Source organism: Chionomys nivalis, chromosome 20, assembly GCF_950005125.1.
Source record: "Chionomys nivalis chromosome 20, mChiNiv1.1, whole genome shotgun sequence".
Classification (NCBI taxonomy): domain Eukaryota; kingdom Metazoa; phylum Chordata; class Mammalia; order Rodentia; family Cricetidae; genus Chionomys; species Chionomys nivalis.
The window spans coordinates 9,005,840-9,029,690 of NC_080105.1; positions in this window are offsets into that span (position 1 = coordinate 9,005,840).

The following is a 23,851-nucleotide window of genomic DNA, read 5'->3' on the forward strand; positions in this document are numbered from 1 at the left end:
TGGAGAGATTGTGGGGAAAAGGGAACACTTCTGCATTGTTGGTGGGAGTGCAAACTGGTACAACCCCTTTGGATATAAGTGTGGCAATTTTTCAGAAAATTAGGAAACAACCTTCCTCAAGACCAGTTTTGGGTGTATATCCAAAGGTTGCTGAATCATGCCACAAGGACATGTACTCAACTATGTTCATAGAAGCTTTGTTTGTCATAGCCAGAACCTGGAAACAACCTAAATGCTCCTCAACTGAAGAATGGATAAGAAAAACATGGTACATTTACACAATGGAGTACTACACAGCAGAAAAAAATGATATCTTGAATTTTGTAGAAAAATGAATGGAAGGCCGGGTGGTGGTGGTGCACGCCTTTAATCCCAGCACTCGGGAGGCAGAGGCAGGCTGATCTCTGTGAGTTTGAGGCCAGCCTGGTCTACAAGAGCTAGTTCCAAAACAGGAACCAAAAGCTATGGAGAAACCCTGTCTTGAAAATAAAAAAAAAAAAAAATAAAGAAAGAAAGAAAAAGATGGATGAAGCTAGACAACATTATTTTGAATGAGGTAACACAGACACAGAAAGACAGTTATCACATGTACTCACTCATAGGTGGTTTTTAAACATAAAGTAAAAAAAGACAGCCTACAAACCACAATTCCAGAGAACTTATACAACAATGAGGACACTAAGAGAGACTTATATACATATAATCTACATGGGAAGTAGAAAGTAGAAAAAGACAAGATCTCCTGAGTAAATTGGGAGCATGGGGACCTTGGGGAGGGTGTAAGGGGAGGAAAGAGGCATAGAGGGTAACAGAGAAAAATGTAGAGTTCAATACAAAAATAAAAATCATATTCTATCTGAAGGAGTCTAAGTCTTGTGTTGGAAATGGCTTTGCTAGATCTTAAAAGGATGATAATTACAACAATCTAATCTTCAACCCCATCAATGGTCTGGGAAGGTAGATAATATTACATATGTAGAGAGGAAGTGCAATCAAAAAGCTTCCAAAATGTGCAGTAGATGACAGAGACAATTAATTGGCTGCCTTAGCAATTTCCCAAATTCTCATTTGCAGTGTTGAAGCAACCAACTTTGGTTAAGACCTAGAGTAACTGACAAATTATTTTCAGAGATAGGAATTTTTTTTTAAACCTGTCTACCCTGTCTTGGCCAGATTTGACATTCTTTTTCTTGTATCCTGCTTGTCCAGTCTGGACATCATGAACTTTGTCAGTGGTCGAGGCATGGGCAGTTTCTTGTCCAAAGGCCACTTGTGCCAAGAAGAATACAAACTCCAAGTGAAGTGTCTTTGGTGTTCAACATTCTCTCCTGAATAGATCGGTGCTGCCAAAAGCAATCATGTCTCATGTCAAAAGAATTGTAAGTTATTTAAATGCCATGTTCTACAAATTTTTGAAGTAGTTGAAAGTTACCTATCTCTGCAGAATACAATCTCTATGTATCTAAAGAACGTAATTAGTCTGAACAAAGTATAACAAAATAATAACTATTGATCTATAATATGTATTACATACATAACTTAAAGATTAACACTATATCAGAATATTAAACAATCTTTAAACAACTTTGCACTAAAGGAGGACAATGACATCAAAATGTAAACAATGTATAAATATCTTAATCAGAGGTATAAATATATAATGTAATATTATAAATTTATCCTAAAATTGTATCGATATACAAAATGTCTTAAACAGAGGTACAAACATGCATGCATACAATATTACAAAATAACTTTGCATAGGTGTACAAATATTAAATATTATAAACATAAACAACAAATATAATTTTAACTTGTATCAATATATAATAAACTATACTAGTATAAATTGTCCATAAATAATAGCTCACAAATATTCACACTATTACACACTATTATTATTAGTGTGAATAAGTTCACACTAAATTACCTATTATCCCATTCAATCTTCCCTTTTTTGAGATCTCTAGGCCTACATAATTTCCACTCCGACCCCCAACCCTATGCAAGTAATAATCAAGCCCTAAACAGTGTATGTATCCATAAGGACAGACTTTGTTGGGAGAAGGAACATTGCTTTCTAGAATTGCTTCCTGCTGTCATGGGAGTGATGTTTTTTCCATGGGATCCTGTAAAAGAAAAATGATGGTTAAGTTTCAAGATTGCTGTTTTGTATAACAACAAATGGTCTCTGATTAGTCAATAGGGTCTTTTTGTTTGTTTGTTTGTTTTGAAGTTCTTATTTGGAGTACTGGCCAGAATATTGTAAGAAGGTGCACCATTGCCACAGCTGGTACCCAAAAACCAGTCTCATAGTAGCACTTCAACATCATGACATCATATCAACAAGGTGGAGTCATTGTTGTGGGGCCCCATCTTCTTTCTGGAAGCTTCAAAGATTACTGCAGGAAAATTGACTGTTCATTGCGGAAAACATAAGCATTATTCATATGGACATATATTCAGTGAAAGATATGATATAAACAAAATGGGCATGGATAAAAGTAAAATATTTTCTTAAAATCTATCTTCTTTCTGTCCCATACCAGGTGGCTCCTGACATGATACAAAAATTTTGAATTTTTCTTTTAACAACCTGCTTGGATTTAGAGAAGAATAGCCATTGTTCAACTCCAAAGCCAGCTCTTATTTTTAAGTCGAGATGTACATGTGTCCAAATAATCAAATTTTACCATGTAGATAATACAGCATCATAAGGCAGATTTCTCTTTGCTTGTTGATTCTTTCTGGATAGCTATCTTTTTATCTTTAGGCATCTAAATGTGCAAGATCTCTCCACTCTTTGAAGATGAATACTTTCTCGCAAAGAAAAGAATAGAATCCTGCCCCAACCCTTATGCGGTTTTCTTACCACCTGTATGATTGTCACCTCTGTTGATGAGCCGTCATTTCTCTTTCTCAAGAGGTTTCTCTCTTTCAAACTGAATCATTATCAATTTTGATGCTATCCATAGCTTTTCTCCTCCTGTGGAAACAAGAGTAAAACCCATTCCCCAACATAGCACATCTCCTGGCTTCCATTGTGAGGTCAGCACATCCTTGAAATATACTGACTGATTTAATCCAGAAATTTTTTCTATTATCTAATGTCTTTCTTCTGCTATTGTTCCTTTCTCATTAGGATTAAGAAAATTCAAGGTCAATAAAGCATTATACAATCTATTTCTGGAAGTATTTTCCATCCCTCACTGTTTGTTTAGCATATCCTTTATAGTTCAAATTGATCTTTCTATAACTGCCTGACCTGTAGGATTGTTTGGTATACCTGTAATATGCTTTATGTTATAATAAGTAAAACTCCTGTTTCATTTTCTTAAGCACATATGCTGTACCATTGTCTGTTATTTGTGCAGGTATACCCATGATGGCATAACTTCTAATAAATGTGTGATTACTGATTCAGCCTTTTCTGAGCTCAAGGTAGTTGCCCATTGAAAACCTGAATAAGTGCCAATGGTGTGGTGTACATATTTCCATTTTCCAAAATCTGTAAAGTAGAATACATCCATCTGACAGATCTCATTCCTTTAAGTACCCTTTAGGTTACTCCCTGCTGGCAATGGTGTTTGGTTATAGAAACTTCAAGTAGGACACTTCTTTATAATCTCCTTAGCTTGTTGCCATGTAATAGAAAACTCTTTCTTTAAACCTTGGCTATTGACATGATGTTTCTTATGAAATTCTGAGGCCTTCGGCACACTTCCAATCAATAATCAACCAATTTCTGCATTACCATGTACTAGAGGACCTGACAAACCAGTATGGGATCAGATTGTGTTATGTATATGGGAAAAAGCCTATTCCTGATTATATCGTGAACTTGTATGAATAATGATGTCTTATTCTATGACAATTAAAACATTTGATGTCTCCTCATACAATTGGAAATTCCTTCTCCTACCTAAGCTTCAGTACTACAATCAAATGTTTCAACATTCATTGTATAAAGATCCATTCATCTATGGATGCTGACCTAACCTTTAAAGACCCAAGGATCTTATTATATTCTAAGTTGGCATTTTCAAAAGCCAAGTATTCAATTAGTTTATGTCTAGTTTCAGGGTCTGTCACTCCTAATTGTATAGCCTTAGTTAATCTTTGTAATAAGTCAGTAAAGGGTTCTCTCTGGCCCTGTTTAACTCTAATATATGACTCAGTCCTCTTTCCTAAATCCTGTCCAAAGCATTTAAAGCTGCTGTGTTACATAGAGACAAGGTGCATTCATCATAGCGAGCCTGTTCCTGTGGATCAGAGTAATGACCCTCATCAAGAATTTGATCTTGGGAAGTCTCAAATCCTTTGGCTTTTCCCTGGTGCTCTAAAAATGTTTGCCTCTTCGCTCTCATAACACTTCCAAAGCAGCTGAGGTCTGTTTTCTAGGACCACTGAGATTAATTGAAGCCAATTGTGTGGGGTGACCTTAGTGCTTGAAGCCCATATTTTCCCCACTTCCCTGACAAATGGTGAATGTGTTCCCATAAAAAAACTATTGCTTGTTTTATTTCTTTTAGATTGCTCATATGTATTGGTTTGTATGCATATTCTTTAACTACCTTAAAGTACTTTGGTTTTTCAGAGGAAATAACTGGATATGCAGTTGAAACTCTGTGTAAGTCATCCTGGTGTCTGGCATGTACTGATGAGGCTAAATCCTGTCTTTGTACCTTCTGTCCCTGCTCATTAATTTCAATAAATTCCTCAATCTTTTCAAATCTTTTACTGCTTCCTTTTTTAAAGTTTGAATACCCTGTAATGCCTCATCCTTGAATGTATCATAACTTTTTTAAAAACAGATTTCAATAGTTAGATTAGACAGCATGGATTCTTTCAGATAATTTTGTCAAGTTGGTGCTATCCCTCTCCTTAGTATTGAACAATTTTTAAAGAGATAACATTGAAAACAAAGCTAATTCCTAGAATCAAATAAAAGGAAAGAAAATAGCATAAGTCTTGCAAAATACCTTCTATAATATAAGCAAAATAATTATTGAACTCCTGGATGTTATCAGTCATTTTTGTAGTTTTTCAGATCTTACCCATTGTAAGGCAATTACAATGAAATGAAGGTGTAAAAATCATTATCAGCCAGCAGGTGTTGAAGTGTCAACCATGTGGTTGAAAGACACTAGAGCAGCAAACAGCATTGCTACTTACTTAGGTTGTGAAAAATATGCTTTGTTTAACAAACTAAGTACAGTTATTAAGGCAATCAAATGATTCTGAGAGTTGGGGCCCAGGATAAAGAGAAAACCCAAAGTTTTCCATCAGTACGAGTTGCAGACTGTGTGCACCATGGGAACTGAGGCAGAAGTGTGTGGTCTGGGTTGAGCTGGGGAGCACTGAACAGCAGCCTGCTGCTTCTGAGGGCCAGCTAAAGCCCCAGGCAGGAGACTCAGTGCCCAAGGTGCCACGCAGCTGGCAGACAGATCACAAAAAATGTGGACTGAATACCATGTTGGGCATGAGATGATGGCAGAAAATACAAAATAATGCCACACTAGTTCATAATTACATATAATAAAGAGTTATCTATTGAGGGAAGACTTACAGATCACTGTCCTAGATCACAGTCCTCTGCGAAAACAAGGAACAGGAACAGAAGGGGACAAGGGGACAGGGGGAGAAGGGGAGAAGGCTGGAAGTGAGAACTGGAAGAGAGTGAGTGCAGCTGCATTTTTAGTATAAGAGACCATGTCCAAGTAGGCTAGAATCTTAAAAAAGGATATTGGCTGAAGGAGCAGAAGGTACCCAAACCCACATTCTGAACCCATTTCCAGGTCCTTATCCATTCCAAAATCCTGTACCCATTCCCACATCTTGTACCCATTCGAAAATCCTGTACCCATTCCTACAACCCATTCCAACTTTCTGTACCTATTCCCATGTCTTGTCCCCCCACACAAATCCTGTACCCATTCGAATATCCTGTACCTATTCCAATGCACCCTACAAATTTCCACATCCTGTACCCATTGCTATATCCTTTACACATTCCAACGTCTTGTAGCCACTCCCACATCCTGTAACCATTCCCCTATCCTTTATCTGTTCCAACATCCTGTACAGATTCCTATATGCCATACACATACACACATCCTGTACCCATTCTAAATTCCTGGATCTCTTTCCACATTTTGTAGCCATTACCATAATCTGAACACGTTCCCAGATCCTATACCATTTCCAACATCCTGTACCCATTCCCACATCTCGTACCAATTCTGACATCCTCTACCCTTGCAGATTCCTGTACCCATTCCCACAGCCTTTACCAATTCCAACATCCCGTACCCATTTCCTGTACCCATTTCCAAATCACGTACCAATTCCCATATCCTGTACCTATTCCAACTTCTTGTACCCATTATGATTTCCGGTAACAAATCCCGCTTCATGAACCCATTCCAACATCCTTTTTGGTTGTTTTATTTTATTGTTATTTTATCACCTTAAAAATACCAATCCAAATTCCCACTCCCATCCTTCCTTCTACTCCTTCCCTCCTCCTACTCTCTCCACACACCCTCCTATCCCTACCCCCTCCAATCCTAAGTGATGAAAAGGCACCCTGCCCAGTGTCAAGTCCAAGGCCCTCCCTACTACATCTAGGTTGAGCAAGGTACATATCCAAAGAGAATAGAATCCCAAAAAGCCAATACATGCAGTACAAAGAGATTCCAGTGCCACTGTCAGTGGCCTGTCAGCCTGCCCCAATTGTCAACCACACTCAGAGGAACTAGTTTGATCCCATGTTTCTTCACTCCCAGTCCAGTTGGAGTTGGTGAGCTCCCAATAGCTCAGGTAAACTGTCACAGTGGGTGAAGCCCTCATGATCTTGACCTCCTTGCTCATATTCTCACTCCTTCCACTCTTCAACTGGACCTTGGGAGCTCAGTCTAGTGCTCTGATGTGGTTTTCTGCCTGTTTCTATCTGTTGGTGGATAAAGATTCTATGGCGATATTTAAGATAATCATCAGTCTGACTACAAAGCAAGGCCAGTTCAGGCACCCTCTCCTATATTGCTTAGGATCTTAGCTGAGGCAATCCTCGTGGATTCCTGGGAAATTTTCTAGGGTCAGGTTTCTTGCTAACTGTATAATGGCTCCCTCGATCAAGATATCTCTTTACTTGCTCTCATAACTGTCCCTCCATCTTGACTATCCCATTCCCTCATTTATCCTCAACCCTCACCTTCTCCCCTTCCTTCTACCCACCACCCTCATGCTCTCAATTGTGTAAAGAGATTTATGTTTCCAATTCCCAGATGGATCTACATAGGTTTTGGGGGGACGGGGTTCAACTTATTACTTAGCTTCTATAGAATCATAAACTATAGACTCAATGTTCTTTGTTTATGGCTAGTATCCACTAATGAGTGAGTACATACCACATTCATATTTTTGGGTCTGGGTTATCTTATTCAGGATAGTGTTTTCTAATTCCATCCATTTGCATGAAAAATTCAATATATCATTGTAAAATTTCTTTATCCATTCTTCCATTGAGGGGCATCTAGGTTGTTTCCAGGTTCTGGCTATTACAAATAATGCTGCTATGAGCATAGTTGAACAAATGCTTTTGTAGTATGATTGAGCACCTTTTTTATTTATTAAAAATTTCCACCTCCTCCACTCCATTTCTTTTCCTCTCCCACCACTCCCCCTCTCCCCTCTCTCTCCAGTCCTAAGAGAAGGCAGGTTACCCTGCCCTGTGGGAAGTCCAAAGCCCTCCCCACTACATCCAGGTCTAGGAAGGTGTGCATCCAAACAGACTAGGATACCAAAAAGCCAGTACATGCAGTGGAATCAAATCCCAGTGCCATTATCATTCACTTCTCAGTCAGCCCTCATTGTCAGACACATTCAGAGAGTCCAGTTTGATCACATGCTTGTTCAGTCCCAGTCCAGATGGCTAGCCTTGGTGATCTCCCATTAGATCAGTCAGACCATCTCAGTGGGTGGACTCACCCCTCGTGGTCCTGACTTCCTTTCTCATCTTCTCCCTCCTTCTGCTCTTCAGATGGACCTTGGGATCTCAGTCCAGTTGAGCATCGTTTGGGTATATCCCCAAGAGTGGTATTGCTGGATCCTGAGGTAGGATGACTCCCAATTTTCTGAGAAACTGCTATACTAATTTCCAAAGTGGTTGCACAAGTTTGCATTCCCACCAGCAATGGATGAGTGTTCCCCTTATTCCACATCCTCTCCAGCATAAGCTATCATTAGTGTTTTTGAACTTAGCCACTCTGGCAGGTGTAAGATGGTATTGCAGAGTTATATTGATTTCCATTTCCCTGATAGCTAAGGAAGTGGAACATGTCCTTAAGTATCTTTTGGCCATTTGAAATTCTTCTATTGAGAATTCTCTGTTTACTTTAATACACCATTTTTAATTGGGTTATCTAGAATTCTAATATCTAATTTCTTGAGTTCTTTATATATTTTGGAGATCAGTCCTTTGTCTGATGTGGGGTTGGTAAAGATCTTTTCCCACTCAGTAGGCTGCCTTTTTGTCTTATTGATTATGTCTTTTGCTTTGCAGAAGATTTTCAGTTTCAGGAGGTCCCATTTATTTATTGTTGCTCTTATTGTCTGCTACTGGGGTTATATTTAGGAAGTGGTCTCCTGTGCCCATGCAATGAAGGCTACTTCCCACTTTCTCTTCTATCAGATTCAATGTGGTCAGATTTATGTTGAGGGGTCTTTAATCCATTTGGACTTGAATTTTGTGCATGGTGATACATATGAATCTATTTTCATTCTTCTACAGGATGACATCAGTTATGCCAGAACCATTTGTTAAAGATGCTTTCTTTCTTCCATTGTATAATTTTTTTTAGCTTTTCTTTTTTAATATTTATTTATTATATATACAACATTCTGTCTATATGCCTGCAGCCCAGAAGAGGGCACCAGATCCCATTACAGATGGTTGTGAGCCACCATGTTGTTGCTGGGAATTGAGCTCAGGACCTTTAGGAAGAGCAGGCAATGCTCTTAACCTCTGAGCCATTTCTCCAAACCCTCCATTGTATAATTTTAGCTCCTTTGTCAAAAATCAGGTGTTCATAGGTGTGTGGATTAATATCTGGGTCTTTAATTCGATTTCAGTGGCCAACATCTCTGCTTTCATGCCAATAACAAGATATTTTCATTACTGTAGCTCTGTAATAGAGCTTGATGTCAGGGCTGGTAATGCCTATGGAAGTTCCTTTATTGTACAGGACTGTTTTGGTTATCCTGAGTTGTTTTGGTGTTCCATGCGTAGTTGAATATTGTTCTTTCAAGGTCTGTGAAGAATTGTGTTGGGATTTTGAAACTATAGATTGCCTTTGGTAGGATGTCCTTCCTGTCCAAGAGCATGGGAGATCTTTCCATTTTATGGTGTCTACTTCAGTTTCTTTCCTCAAAGACTTAAAGTTTTTGTCAAATAGATCTTTCACTTCCTTGGTTAGTGTTACTCCAAGATATTTTATGTTATTTGTGGCTATTGTAAAGGTGATGTTTCTCTGACTTCCCTCTCTGCTTCTCTCTCTTTTGTGTATAGGAGGGCAACTGATTTTTTTGACTTGATCTTGTATCTTGTCACATCACTGAAGGTATTTAGCAGCTGTAGGCATTCTCTGGTAGAGTTTTTTGGGTCACTTATGTACACTGTCATATCATCTGCAAATAACAAAAGTTTGACTTCTTCTTTTACAGTTTGAATCCCCTTGATATCCTTATGTTGTTTTATTGCTATTGCTAAAATTTCAAGCATTATTTTGAAGGGATATGAAGATAATGTTCAGCCTTGTCTTGTTCCTGATTTTAGTGGAGTTGCATTGGGTTTCTCTCCATTTAATTTGATGTTAGCTGTTGGCTTGCTGTATGTTGCTTTTATTATACTTAGTTATGATGTTTGTATCCCTAATCCCTCTAAGACCTTTATTATAAAGGAGTGTTGAATTTTGTCAAATGTTTTTTCAGCATCTAATGAAATGATCATATAGCTTTTTTCTTTCAGTTTTTTTCATAAAAAGAGTTTGGCAGTAACCCATCTGTTTCTACTGTGTGAAGCACTTTGAGGATTATTGTTGTTAACTCTTCTTGCAAGTTCTGGTAGAATTCTGCAATAAACCCATCTGGTCCTGGGCTTTTTTTGATTGGGAGGTTTTTCATGACAGCTTCTATTTCTTTTTTTGTATTTAAAAATACTTAATTACATATAATGCTGCTATGAACATAGTTGAACAAATGCTTTTGTCATATGATAGGGGACCTCTTGGGTATATTCCCAAGAGTGGTATTGCTGGGTCCAGGGGTAGGTTGATGCCAAATTTCCTGAGAAACCGCCACACTGATTTCCAAAGTGGTTGCACAAGTTTGTATTCCCACAGCAATGGATGAGGGTACCCCTTTCTCCACAACCTCTCCAGCAAAGGCTATCATTGGTGTTTTTTATTTTAGCCATTCAGACAGGTGTAAGATGGTATCTCAAAGTTGTTTTGATTTGTATTTCTCTGATCACTAAGGAGGTTCAGCATGACCTTAAGTATCTTTTGGCCATTTGAACTTCTTCTGTTGAGAATTCTCTGTTCAGTTCAGTGCCCCATTTTTAAATTGGGTTAATTAGCATTATAACGTCTAGTTTCTTGAGTTCTTTATATATTTTGGAGATCAGACCTTTGTCTCTTGCGAGGTTGGTGAAGATCCTCTCCCAGTCAGTAGGCTGCCTTTTTGTCTTAGTGACAGTGTCCTTTGCTTTACACAAGCTTCTCAGTTTCAGGAGGTCCCATTTATTAAATGTTGCCCTTAATGTCTGTGCTGCTGGGGTTATACATAGGAAGCGATCTCCTATGCCCATATGTTGTAGGGTACTTCCCACTTTCTCTTCTATCAGGTTCAGTGTGTTCAGATTGATATTGAGGTCTTTGATCCATTTGGACTTGATTTTTGTTCATGATGATAGATATGGATCTATTTTCATTCTTCTACAGGTTGACATCCAGTTGTGCCAGCACCATTTGTTGAAGATGCTCTCTTTTTTCCATTGAATACTTTTAGCTCCTTTATCAAAAATCAGGTGTTCATATATTTGTGGGTTAAAATCAGGGTCTTCTACTCGGTTCCATTGATCGACTTCTCTGTTTTTATGCCAATACCAAGCTGTTTTCAATACTGAAGCTCTGTAATAGAGTTTGAAGTCAGGGATGGTAATGCCTCCAGACAATCCTTTGTTATATAAGATTGTTTTGGCTATCCTGGGTTTTTTGTTTTTCCATATAAAGTTGATTAATGTCTTCTCAAGATCTGTGAAGAATTTTGATGGGATTTTAATGGGGATTGCATCGAGTCTATAAATTGCCCTTGGTAGAATTGCCATTTTTACTATGTTGATCCTCCCAATCCAAGAGCAAGGGAGATCCTTCCATTTTCTGGTATCCTCCTCAATTTCTTTCTTGTCAAATAGATCCTTCACTTCCTTGGTTAGAGTTACCCCAAGATATTTTATGCTATTTGTGGCTATCGTGAAGGGTGATGCTTCTCTGATTTCCCTCTCTGCTTCCTTATATATTGTGTATAGGAGGACAACTGATTTTTTGGAATTGATCTTGTATCTTGCCACGCTACTAAAGATTTTTATCAGCTGTAGGAGTTTTTTGCTGGAGTTTGTGGGGTCGCTTATGTACACTATCATATCGTCTGCAAATAATGAAAATTTAACTTCTTCCTTTCGATTTGAATCCCTTTGATCCCCTTATGTTGTCTTATTGCTATTGCTAAAACTTCAAGCACTATATTGAAGAGGTATGGAGAGAATGGACAGCCCTGGCGTGGTCCTGATTGTAGTGGGATGGCTTTAAGTTTCTCTCCATTTAATTTGATGTTAGCTGCCGGCTTGCTGTAAATAGCTTTAATTATATTTAGGTATGACCCTTGTATCCCTAATCTCTCCAAGACTTTTATCACAAAGGGATGTTGAATTTTGTCAAATGCTTTTTCAGCATCTAATGAAACTATCATATGTTTTTTTTTCTTTCAGTTTATTTATATGATGGATTACATTGATAGATTTGCGTATGTTGAACCAGCCCTTCATCTCTGGGATGAAGCCTACTTGATCATAATGGATAATTTTTCTAATGTGTTCTTGGATTCGGTTTGCCAGTATTTTGTTGAGGATTTTTGCATTGATGTTCATGAATGAGATTGGCCTGTAATTCTCTTTCTTGGTTGAGTCTTTGTGTGGTTTTGATATCATGGTAACTGTAGCTTCATAAAAGGAATTTGGCAATGACTCTTCTGTTTCTATATTGTGAAATACATTAAGGAGTATAGGTATTAGGTCTTCTTGGAAGTTCTGGTAAAATTCTGCATTGAAACCATCTGGTCCTGGACTTTTTTTGGAAGGGAGGTTTTTGATAACAGCTTCTAATTCTTTGCGACTAACAGGTCTATTTAGGTTGTTCACCTGGTCCTGGTTTAACTTTGGTATATGGTACTTATCTAAAAAAGTGTCCATTTCTTTTACATTTTCCAGTTTTGTGGCATACAGGCTTTTGTAGTAAGATCTAATGATTCTCAGAATTTCCTCTGTGTCTGTGGTTATGTCCCCCTTTTCATTTCTGATCTCATTAATTTGCAAGTTCTCTCTCTTCTGTTTGATTAGTTTGGATAGGGGTTTATCAATCTTGTTGATTTTCTCCGGGAACCAGCTTTTTGTTTCATTGATTCTTTGGATTGTTTTCTGTGTGGGTATATTCACTCTTGGCAATATACCCAAGAGATGCCCTATCATATGACAAAAGCATTTGTCCAACTATGTTCATAGCAGCATTATTTGTAATAGCCAGAACCTGGAAGCAACCTAGATGTCCTTCAATAAAAGAATGGATGAAGAAAGTGTGGAATATATACACATTAGAGTACTACTCTGCGGTAAAAAACAATGACTTCTTGAATTTTGCATGCAAATGTATGGAAATCACATATCTTAGTTAAGGGAGCCACCTAAGGGTTGGCATGAGACTTGAACCTGGAGTGGCTACCAGGTGCCCAGGGCAATGTCCCCAGTTAGTTTCTTGGGCACCTGAGGATAGGGAACCTGAAATGAACCTATCCTATAGCCATACTGATGAATATCTTGCATATTACCATAGAACCTTCAACTAGCAATGGATGGAGATAGAGACAGAGACCCACACTGGTGCACCGGACTGAGCTCCCAAGGTCCTAATGAGGACCAGAAGGAGGGAGAACATGAACAACGAAGTCAGAACCACGAGGGGTGCACCCACCCACTGAGACAGGACCCAATCTGGGTGCCAGTAAGACTGACCAGAGAATTGAAGATCGCTGCGGATGATGAAGACAACCCAGTGGATGCTGATCATCCTGCTGTGGGTGACTCAAACAGATGCGAAGAAGATGACACTCTGGGCGGTGACGAGGGCATGGCCCGTACCAATACCAGTTCATGCTAATTCATCCCTTTTACCCACATTATTCTCCACCTCCTGTGATATGGATGCACCCTGTTTACCTAGCCCAGAACCAAAATCAGATAAGTTTAATGCAACCAGAGTTGATTTAAATGGAACCATGTGCTTTTCCTTAGATAAGAAACCCCCTTGAATTTGGCTCCGACGTCAAAATCTTACTAATTGGATGGATCCTTTGGTGCATAGCAAGATAGGGACAAATATGTTGAGTGAAGCACTCAGTCACGTAGCATCAGGAACATCACAAGGGTCTGGGTCAGGTAGTGATGCATCAGCCATAAGTGCTACTACCTTGGCCATGCGAGTAGAATCCGTGGTGCCTACTGGAACAGGATCATTCGTAAGGAATACAAATTATTTCAGAGCATAACCACATTGCAATCCGGATTTTTCATTTTCACCCACCTTTACCGCCTGCCAAACAAGAACTTGGGAAAAGGAACAGGTTACATTTGGGTTTTCCTTATCCCCCTCCATGAAAAGTTATTTTTATAATAAAACCAATGAAAAAATCCACAATAGGGTCAGGATGGTCCTGGTACCAATGGCTGCTCTCTAATGAGGCAGGAGCTACGGCAGATGTTTCTGCTTTGGCACAACTTCGGCCAATTACAACATGGCTGCTCAATGTTACAGGCACTATTAGTGAACAGGCAGAACTAGGAAGGCGACTTCCTTATATTCAAGAAGAAGAGTTAAGTAATCATACTCTCCCAGAGGCCGCAGTCTGCTTGCCTTCCCCATTTGTTTTGTTACTTGCAATATTACCAATGGAAGCAAGGTTGAATGTAAGAATGCCTCAGTGGAGTGTTTTTTGTCTGAATGCTGGAATGGAACATGGAAACTGGCGATAGTGCTAAAAGTTCCTACGTTTGTACCCCTCCCTGTGGAGGCTGACCCTGAACAGTTCCCTATTGCTATGCTCCTACATGAGCGGCGTGATCTTGGAATTACCGCTGCCATAGTCACTGCTATTGTGGTGTCATCAGCAGCCGCTATTACAGCAGGAGTGGCGATGGCTAGCCAGACACAAACGGCTGCCGCCATTAACGAGATTGTTACCAAAACTGCAGATGTGTTATATACTCAGACCAAAATCAGCAAGATGGTCTCTGAGCAAGATGCAGCCTCGGCACCTCCAGCCTTAGGGCATTGCACGGAGAGAGGTGCATCTTTGTACCCCTCTTCTCTGTCTCTTTCACCTGGTCTTACAGTCCTTGCACCTCGTTGACCTTGTTGTCCTAGCACTTGAGAGGATGTTGGACTAGGGTACTCTTGCACCCTTGATCGTGAGGAAAATCATGAAATTCCCTGCTAGATCGGGTGTTCTGTTTTAAAACAAAAAAGGGGGAGATGTAGTGTGCCACAGCGCTGTCGTGTTCTCAGGGTCTGGCACTAAGCCCGTTGTCGCCATTTGCTAGTTGTCCCTAGTTAGTAAACAACTTCTGCGCATGCTCGCCTCTGGCCCAAGAGTGGTTTGAATTCCACCTATCAATTGCTCACACGTCTTGCTCACGCGATCACCTCAGTGTGGGCCGAGCCAATCAAGCAATGACACGTCATAGGCGGACCAGGCGCTGTATATATTCCCTGCATGGTCGGTCTTGGGGTTTTTTCGCCTCCATCTTATCTTCAGTCTTCTGCGCTCCAATAAAGTATGTTCCAAGAAGCATCCTGTTGTGGTTTTCTTCTCTTCTGGCGGAGTTGCCAGCCGCAATTAGATGCTGTCTCATGTAGTCCGGGCTGTAGTCGAGGAACCCCATGAACCCGAGTCCCGGCATTACAGGCAGGGGCAGACTTCCCTTTGTGCGGTGCTGCGGACGGAACCCAGTGCTGGTGGGATGGGCAGGCAACTCTGAGGGCTTCAAGTACATGAGCTTCTTATGAGCAACCATCTCACCCTTTTCTTCCTCTAAATGCAGTCCCAAAGCAGTCTGGGAGTCCTCTTCCCCAGCACACCTGGGAACACCTCTAACCTGAACGCTTCCCATCTCTGTCCTCCTCTGGGAAACTCAGCACCTACTCGGAAGGTGGTCTGGCTACAGGGACAAAGGACAGATGGTATGATGTCACAACAGGATGCTTTACTCATTAAGAGTGTGTATGTGCACATTACTGTAGAGCCTGTAGCGTTCAGAAGAGGGCGAGAGATCCTCCTCCTTGACATTACAGGTACTGGCTGTGGAGAGCAGGAACTGAACCCAGGTCCTCTGCAAGAACCACTGAGCCATCTCTGCAGCCCATGACAAGACATTCTATGACATGCCTGCCACAGCTGCATGTTACATGCAAGTTTGGTCTGGGTCCTACAGGAAAGTCTGGCCTGGTTGTGGAGTCCTGGGCTTCTACAGGACTCTGTCGGTGGCTGCCTGTTGAAGGAGCTGTGGGCTGTGTTCATGCCGCCCCAGCTCCCGGTCGCATGGCTAGCTTATGCCCCAAAATAACGACACACAAACTCTATTATTTTAAACACTGCTTGGTCCATTTCTATTCATGTGTGTAGCACCCCAAGGAGCGCTTACCGGGAAGATTCTAGCCTACGTCCATCCTGGGTCGGAGCTTTATCGCATCTGCTGGGGAGAGGGGAGCATGGCGTCTGCCCCAGAGAGCAGAGCTGTCGAGTCTGAGCTCACTTCCTCTTCCTCCCAGCATTCTATTCTGTTTACTCCACCTATCTAAATTCTGCCCTATCAGATGGGCCAAGGCAGTTTCTTTATTAGCCAATGACCTTCCTCCATCATTTCCCCTTTTTCTGTTTAAACAAAAAGGAAAGGCTCTAACATAGCAAAATTACATATAGCAAAACAGTTATCAAGTAAGAATTACACTTACAATATTTACATCTATTTTATCTTTATCATAACTAAAGAAAACTATAACTATCTATCTATTCTTCAACTCTATCAAAGACTCCAGAAGGATATAATATTACCTAAGCAAACAAGAAATAAGCAACTTCTAAACTCTAGAAATGACAGAGACATCTCGCTGCCTTGACAGTCACCCAAAGTTTCTCTGTACCGTTGGGGCATCCATCTTCAGCCTAAAGGCCCATAGTTTCCAGCACACATTTCCATGAAGCAGGAAATTTCAAAGTCAGTTCAGTCACTATCTACTATGTCTCGCAGACTCCTTCATGAATCAGGAACCCCGAAAGATCATCTCACCTTTACGCAAGTTTAGCAGTCCTCTCTCTGCGGGTTCTCTATGTCCAGTTTATACAATAGTCCAGGCAAGAGCAGTTTCTTGCCCAAATGGCTATCAAACTCCATAAGGATCCTCTTTGATGCCCATCTTCTTCTGAAAGTAGATTGGTGCTGCCAGGAGCAGACGTGTCTCATTGTTATGAAAAACCCTAAGTTATTAAAACACTTAAAATGCCCTATTTTATAATCTTTGAAAGATATGAAGAATGCCTATCTAAAATATATCTATGTACATCTAGAAAATCTAACATGATTACAAGCTTGACTATTATTCATAATTATCCATTAACAACCTATATACATTACATTTTTAAGCGAACTACACAATCACAATACCTTAATCAATATCAGAAATACATACACATATAATAAAATTGACCTTAAATTAATATCAGTAAACCAAGATTCATATCAATGCAAATTATTCACATCTATATCATCTCCCCCTTTAAATGTAAAAGAACATTTATAAACAATATTTGGGAATATGGACGTAGTTATTTCTCTCCAAACTGCTTCCTGCTGAATGGGGGCGCTGTTATTCAGGTCTTTTATGGGATAACCTGTCTGCTAGGTTCATCTCAGTAGGCAGTTGAGCAAAGTAATTTTCGAAGGTGTTCACAGCAACCTTTCAGGAGGGCGTGGTCTATCATACCATATTGAAATAGAAGAAATACACAGGGTCTCATCCACTGTGAAAACAAAAGAAGAAACTCTTTTCCAAAGTATCATATCCTTAGATCCAAATTCTGAAGTCAAGGTATTTTGAAAATATCTATCTTGGATTAGTTCAGCAGCATTTATAAACAAATATCTTTTAGCATCTGTTGCTCCTTCCTCAGCATTAAAACAATTCAAAGAGAGCATAATAGCATACAATATCAAGATTCTCTGTGTATTTTCCATCTTTGTGCAGCTTTATTTTAACTCTATTTTGTTTACTTTTATTTTATATTTTCTGTATATCTTCGTCCTGGAATAACTCTTTAGACCAGGCTGTCCTTGAACTCACAGAGATCTGTCTGTATCTGCCTCCCAGGCAGTGGGATTAAAGGCGTGTGCTTCCACACCTTGAAGTCTCAGAGGTCAATCTCCCTCTGCCTCCCAAGTGTTGGGATTAAAGGTGTGCACTACCACACCCAACTACTCTCTTTCTTCCTTATTTTACTTTTAAGAACTTTAATTTTCAGCCTGTATATATTTTTAAACACACTGTAAATCATTTAAAGTTTTCTTTGTCTTTGAATCTCTCTTTACTGTATCTCTCTCTTTTTCTGACCACGCGAGCCTTTAAATTACTGAGCAATATCAGTAGGACAAAAGCCGTGGCTTTGACGGCTGGATCCAGCCTCATGGCGGAGATACCAGCTGTAGCCATGTTTATCACCACAACTCTGTGGCGTTTCAAGGTCCTTGCCAGCAAACAAGCTACAACACTCAAATGCTCTCTCTGTAGCTGACCTCCTGCCTCAAAGAGTCAGAGTTTGCCCTGGCAGGATGGCCCACAAAGCCGGCATTTTAAAACAGCACAACTTTTTTCCTGCTACGGCTGAAAACCGAAAAGCACGTCTGGGCGCCATTTTGTTGAAGGAGCTGTGGGCTGTGTTCATGCCGCCCCAGCTCCCGGTCGCATGGCTAGCTTATGCCCCAAAATAATGACACACAAACTGTATTTTTTTAAACACTGCTTGGCCCATTTCTATTCATGTGTGTAGCACCCCAAGGAGCGCTTACCGGGGAGATTCTAGCCTACGTCCATCCTGGGTCGGAGCTTTATCGCGTCTGCCGGGGAGAGGGGAGCATGGCGTCTGCCCCAGAGAGCAGAGCTGTCGAGTCTGAGCTCACTTTCTCTTCCTCCCAGCATTCTATTCTGTTTACTCCACCTATCTAAATTCTGCCCTATCAGATGGGCCAAGGCAGTTTCTTTATTAGCCAATGACCTTCCTCCATCAGCTGCCAGCATCGTCAGCTCCTCTGCCTGCTGGGCCTGCATCTGAGCAATCTGCTGCTCCAACTTCTGGCGCTGTTCTTCCTGCTTCTGGTGGGCTCCTCTGAAGGCCAAGACCAGGGAGCTGCCGGGGGAGGGGAGATTCCTAGCTATGATTCACAGGCCTGTCTAAACTAAAGGTGAAAGACCCCCCGAAGGATGTCTTTCTTCTGGAGAGAGCCCCTACCCAAGGACCAGTCGAGACCACTCGTGCAGATGCAAACAGCAAGAGGATTTTTATTCTGTCATGACAGGGTCCCTCAAGTTCGGGATATGAAAGACATCCACAGCTGTTACAGCCCATCTTTTAAAGCAAAAAGTCATGGAGGGGGGGGAACCTGTAGGTTGTTTTCCAACTTATTGGATTGGCTTATTCAAAAAGGCTATTACAAATAATTAGCTGGAGAGTGATTGCCAGATCAGACGAGGTAAAGGGAAACTTCTGAAGGTCACTTTGCCCCTTCCCAGGGACTAAGTCAAAACATCAGTAACTGAGTCAACACCTAAGGGTTATCATGCCCCTATTCAGGGAGATGGAAAGTTTCCAACATCTCAGTACGTGCATACATAGCTGTTATGTCCTTGGTTTTAAGGGGAGGTGGGGAAGTACTGAGAGTCATCAGAAATGAGTTTAGATTTTTCTTAAAGTTTTACATTTTCTTAGGGTTGAGGGGGCTTACAAATGCATTTAGAGTCTTTCATTCCCTCCTCTTGTTTTGACAAATCCCAATCTTGGGATTTTCTGAGGTCTCTCTTGAGAGCCTGATATTGGTGTGTCAGTACTAAAACTTGGGTAATAGGATAAGAGTCCCGGAGAGTTTGTTTGGTATTTTTTTAAGAGTCCTTTGTTTAGCTCTCGGTGTGCTGAAGCTTTTATCCAGAGAGTCCTGAGTTGTCCTGTAGAGGTGCTGGCTTTGCATGAGATACATGGTTCCAGGCTGCAATGTTGTCTACTTTGAGAGTGGTGGGTGTCATAAGGAGCATGGTGTAGGGTCCCTTCCAGGAAGGTTTAAGGGTCTGGGACTGATGTCTCCAGACATATATGGAATCACCAACGGATGTCCAGGCTGATAGGCAGCAGCCAGAGGCTTCCACACCTGGGCTTGGATGATTTGGAGGGCCTTTAGGTGGGCAGATAACAGTCTGGGAAGAACAGCATCAGGATTATATACCTCATTTGCCTTAGTGAGCAGTGGCAGCTCTCACATAGGATCTCATAAGAAGTGAGTTTAAATTGCCCCAAGGTGTTTTGAACCCAAAACAGGACAGAGGGAGGGAGGTCTATCCAATCATTTTGCCAGTCTCTAGGGCCAATTTTGTTAATTTGTAAAAATTTTCTTTTAGAATTTTATTTATCCTATCTATCTGACCTGAGCTTTGGGGTTGGTAAGCACAATTTAATCTTTAATTGGCCACGCACTAACTTACCTGGGCAACAAAGGCAGGTCTATTATGAGACACAATTATCTTGGGCATCCCAAATCTCAGGATGATTTCCTTTATGATCTTCTTAGCCATTACATTGGGTGTCTCAGTCCTGGTTAATGTATGATGGCTATCTTTTTTGGCAAATGTGTGGCCTCCTGGAGGCTCAAAATTTCCGCAGATGTCAACAGTCCTCTTTGTCTGTATATTGTTCTGTGTATATGGGTGGTGGCAAAAGCATACCTGCTGTCAGTATAGATGTTCCCTCTCTGCCATCTGTAGAGCTTGTATCAAAGCCACAAGTTCAGCTTCCACCAATGTTGCCCCCACCTTCTGCTTATCTTCAGTCTTGTGTACCTGCTCGGCTTGGACCCTCAGCCTTGTGCCCCAAGGAAGCTTGCCCATCATTTCCAGCTCTTCCTGGCACAGCTCAGCCTGCCATTCTGCCAGCTGCCTGTCCTTTCTGCAGATGCTGGTAGGATCCGTAGTCCATCAACTTGAGCAGGGCACAGGAGCAGCAGCCCAGTGCAGGAGGGCACCTGTGGTAGCATTGTGAGCACTCTATCACAGTCTGACATGTCTGAGGGGAGCGAGACTGCAGGGTGAGCAGCCAGGGCTCATGCAGGCTTTAGAGAAAGCGCTGCACCAAGGCAGTTGCTAGGAGGCAAGGATTTCTCTGGTGGTGATGGCAGGGGGAGGTGGTCATCCTGGTGAGGAGGGCATGGCAGAGGCGTAGGCAGACAAGCAGCCTGTGTCTCCTGCAGAACTGAGAACTGCAGGGAAAGCAAAGTCCCTCATTTGGTCAACAAACGGCTTTGTTCATACATTCAGGGGTGACCAGGGAGGAACGAGTCATTTATTTGTCCTTTTCCCAAATTTATAGTTCGTAAGGTGTCCAGTTTGTTCAATGATTGTTTTAACACAGAGTACTCAGTTCCTGTGTCCCTTAGAAAATCTATAGAGGTATCTAATGTCCTTTTTCTTGCTGTAAGCACATTGGCCTTTATCCAAGGAATGCCTCTGTCCGTCTTCATTTGTCTTTGATCTTCTGTTGCCCTATCTGTCTGAGTCCTTCTTGTTTATGATCCCTCTGGTTTTTTTCTTTTCTCTGCCTCCCTCCTTTCTCTTTCTTTCACTTCCCGCCTCTCTCTTTCTTTCGCTTACCCCCTCTCTCTTTCTTTCGCTTCCCGCCTCTCTCTTTCTTTCGCTTCCTGCCTCTCTCTCTCTCTTTACTTTTTCTGTCTCTCATTTAACACTTTCTCTGTCTCTCATTTAACACTTTCTCTGTCTCTCATTTAACACTTTTTATGTCTCCCCAAATTCTGCAAGGTATAATCTTGCACCCTATCTACCTACTGTAACTTTCTCCTTATATCTGATGCTGACTGTCCTATGACGGCCATGGCTATCGCTACCTGCTGACCTTCAGAGGTTGGGTAAAATGCCTGTAAACCTCCATTAAACATTTAAGAAACACAGATTTTAACTGGCCCCTGGAGAACCACTTTTACCTTGGCCGAATCAGTGGGGTGCCTTGCCCCTGAAATTTGCCATGAGCCCGGCATTTTGACTGTCAGTTTCTCCCTTTCAGAATTAATTAGACATAGAAGAATGAAAATAGATCCATATTTATCTCTATGCACAAAACTGAAATCCAAACAAATCAAAGACCTTAACATAAAACCAACAATATTGAAACTCATAGAAGAAAAAAGTTTAAAATACATTTTTAAACACAGCCTCAGTGGCATAAACATTGAGAGAAACAATCAATAAACAGGATCTCCAGAACCAAGAAGCTTTTTGTATAGCAAAGGATATAATCAACAGAACATAAAAACATATAAGGAACTTAGGAACTTATTCCTCATAAGAACAAATAATCTAGTGAAATTATGTTAACATCCTTAATCATTGAGGAAATGCAAATCAAACAACTCTGAGATTTTATCTTATCCCTGTAAAAATGACTAAGATTAAAAATATTGTTTGACAATTTATGCTTAAGAGAATGTGAAATAAAAATCCTTCGTTTTTGGTAAAAAATACACACTGATGAACATTAGTATGATGAATTTTCAGAATTAGGTAACATTACCCTAAAACTTAGAAATATCCCTTTTGGGCCTACTTTACATAACAGAATTATTTCATCATAGACAGAATTTGAAAACAACCCAAAATGTACCTCTTTTATTTCAATAATAAATGAGAATCTTTGCCATGTTTTTAAATAGCCATAAACATTATAAAGAGTCAAAAGGGCCATTTTAACTCAACCTCATCACTCAGTAACACCCTCTTTGCCATTGTAGTGGAGTGAGAGGATTCAGCAGATCTTTGCCATGTGGGGCAACTCGGGGCCCCCACCTCATCACAAGCATTGCGAGCAGTCAGGTATCAAATTTAGATCTAAACATGGGCTGGCTTAGAAGCTCAGCTGGGCTGTTCACATGGCCCTGGCCCGGGGTCACAGGGCTTTTACAGCAATAGTTCTTGAAGACAGCGTATTCCTGTATCCATCTAAACAGAGTTGGGAATTTAATTTTTTTATGGGCACACTGCATAGTAAGAAATATAGAAACCAACAATCTGTAGGTTTTTATAAGCACATTCTTTCAAAGTGACTCAGCTTAACTTTTCCCCCATTTTTAAACCAGAAGCTTCACCCTGGACACAGCACTTCAGCACAACAGGGCATCCCTAGAAGACAGATGCTATCAGGGCTGCGAGGCCCTTCTGATATTGGCTTGTGGTACTACCTGTTGCTCCTGAATCCACATTCGACTTTTACCAAAAGCCACAGGGATACTTACTTGCAATCTCTCTATCTGCTGTCATACCCAGTCCTGGCTGCCAAAATGAAGAGGTCCAGGTTCTTTACGGGACATGTGCTTTCTAATAGGGTATCTGAGCCCAGAGGAACAGCCTACTGCTGCTTTCCAGGCTTACTGGGTCCTGTGGGGGAGGAATTAGCACCAGCTTGGACCCTGCTGGCATGTGTGCCTCCTGCTTGGGAAAAGAGACGGGGGAAGGGTCAGACTGCTGTTACACTGAAAGCAAAAATTCAGACGGAGATCGTGAGGAGGGTCCGGATTCCTCACCCCCCAGAAAAACCACGTACCCCTCGGACACGGGCGGAGCCCCAAAAAGTCCTACTCTGGTCGTGGGATCAAACAGATGAGACCCGAAAAATCGGGCTCCAGACACCCGTGGAATGTCTTCCAGGGCTGCGGGGGAGAAGTCCGAGCTCGTCAGCTCCTTCTGAGACCCGCCAGATACAGACCAACTCAGCTGAATCGCACAGAATACAGATTCGCAAGAGCAACAATTCAAACAGACAAGAACACAAACACAGACAAACGCCCCTCCCCCAGCTCCTGCTGCAGCTCTGCCTGCTCCCTACTTCCCTTGGTCCCTGGCTCATTGGGGCAACCAAGAGTCCCTACGTAGGTGCTGAGAAGTTCCATCTGGATGGGTGAGTGTGTGCTATCCTGGGGTGGACTGTCCCAGTAGAGAGCACAAACGCCCCTCGCCCAGCTCCTGCTGCAGGGCTTTCTTACCTAGACACACGCCCCCACCCCCACCCCCAAGCCTGCCTTGTCTGCAAGGTCCTAAGCTGTGGAACAGCTTCCTGCCCTTTCACTAAGGCTACCAACCCAGAGCAGTGAGTGCCTGACTAGAGGGCAGGCCTCAAGGTCCCCGGCAGGGAACTCGGGCCCCTGCTG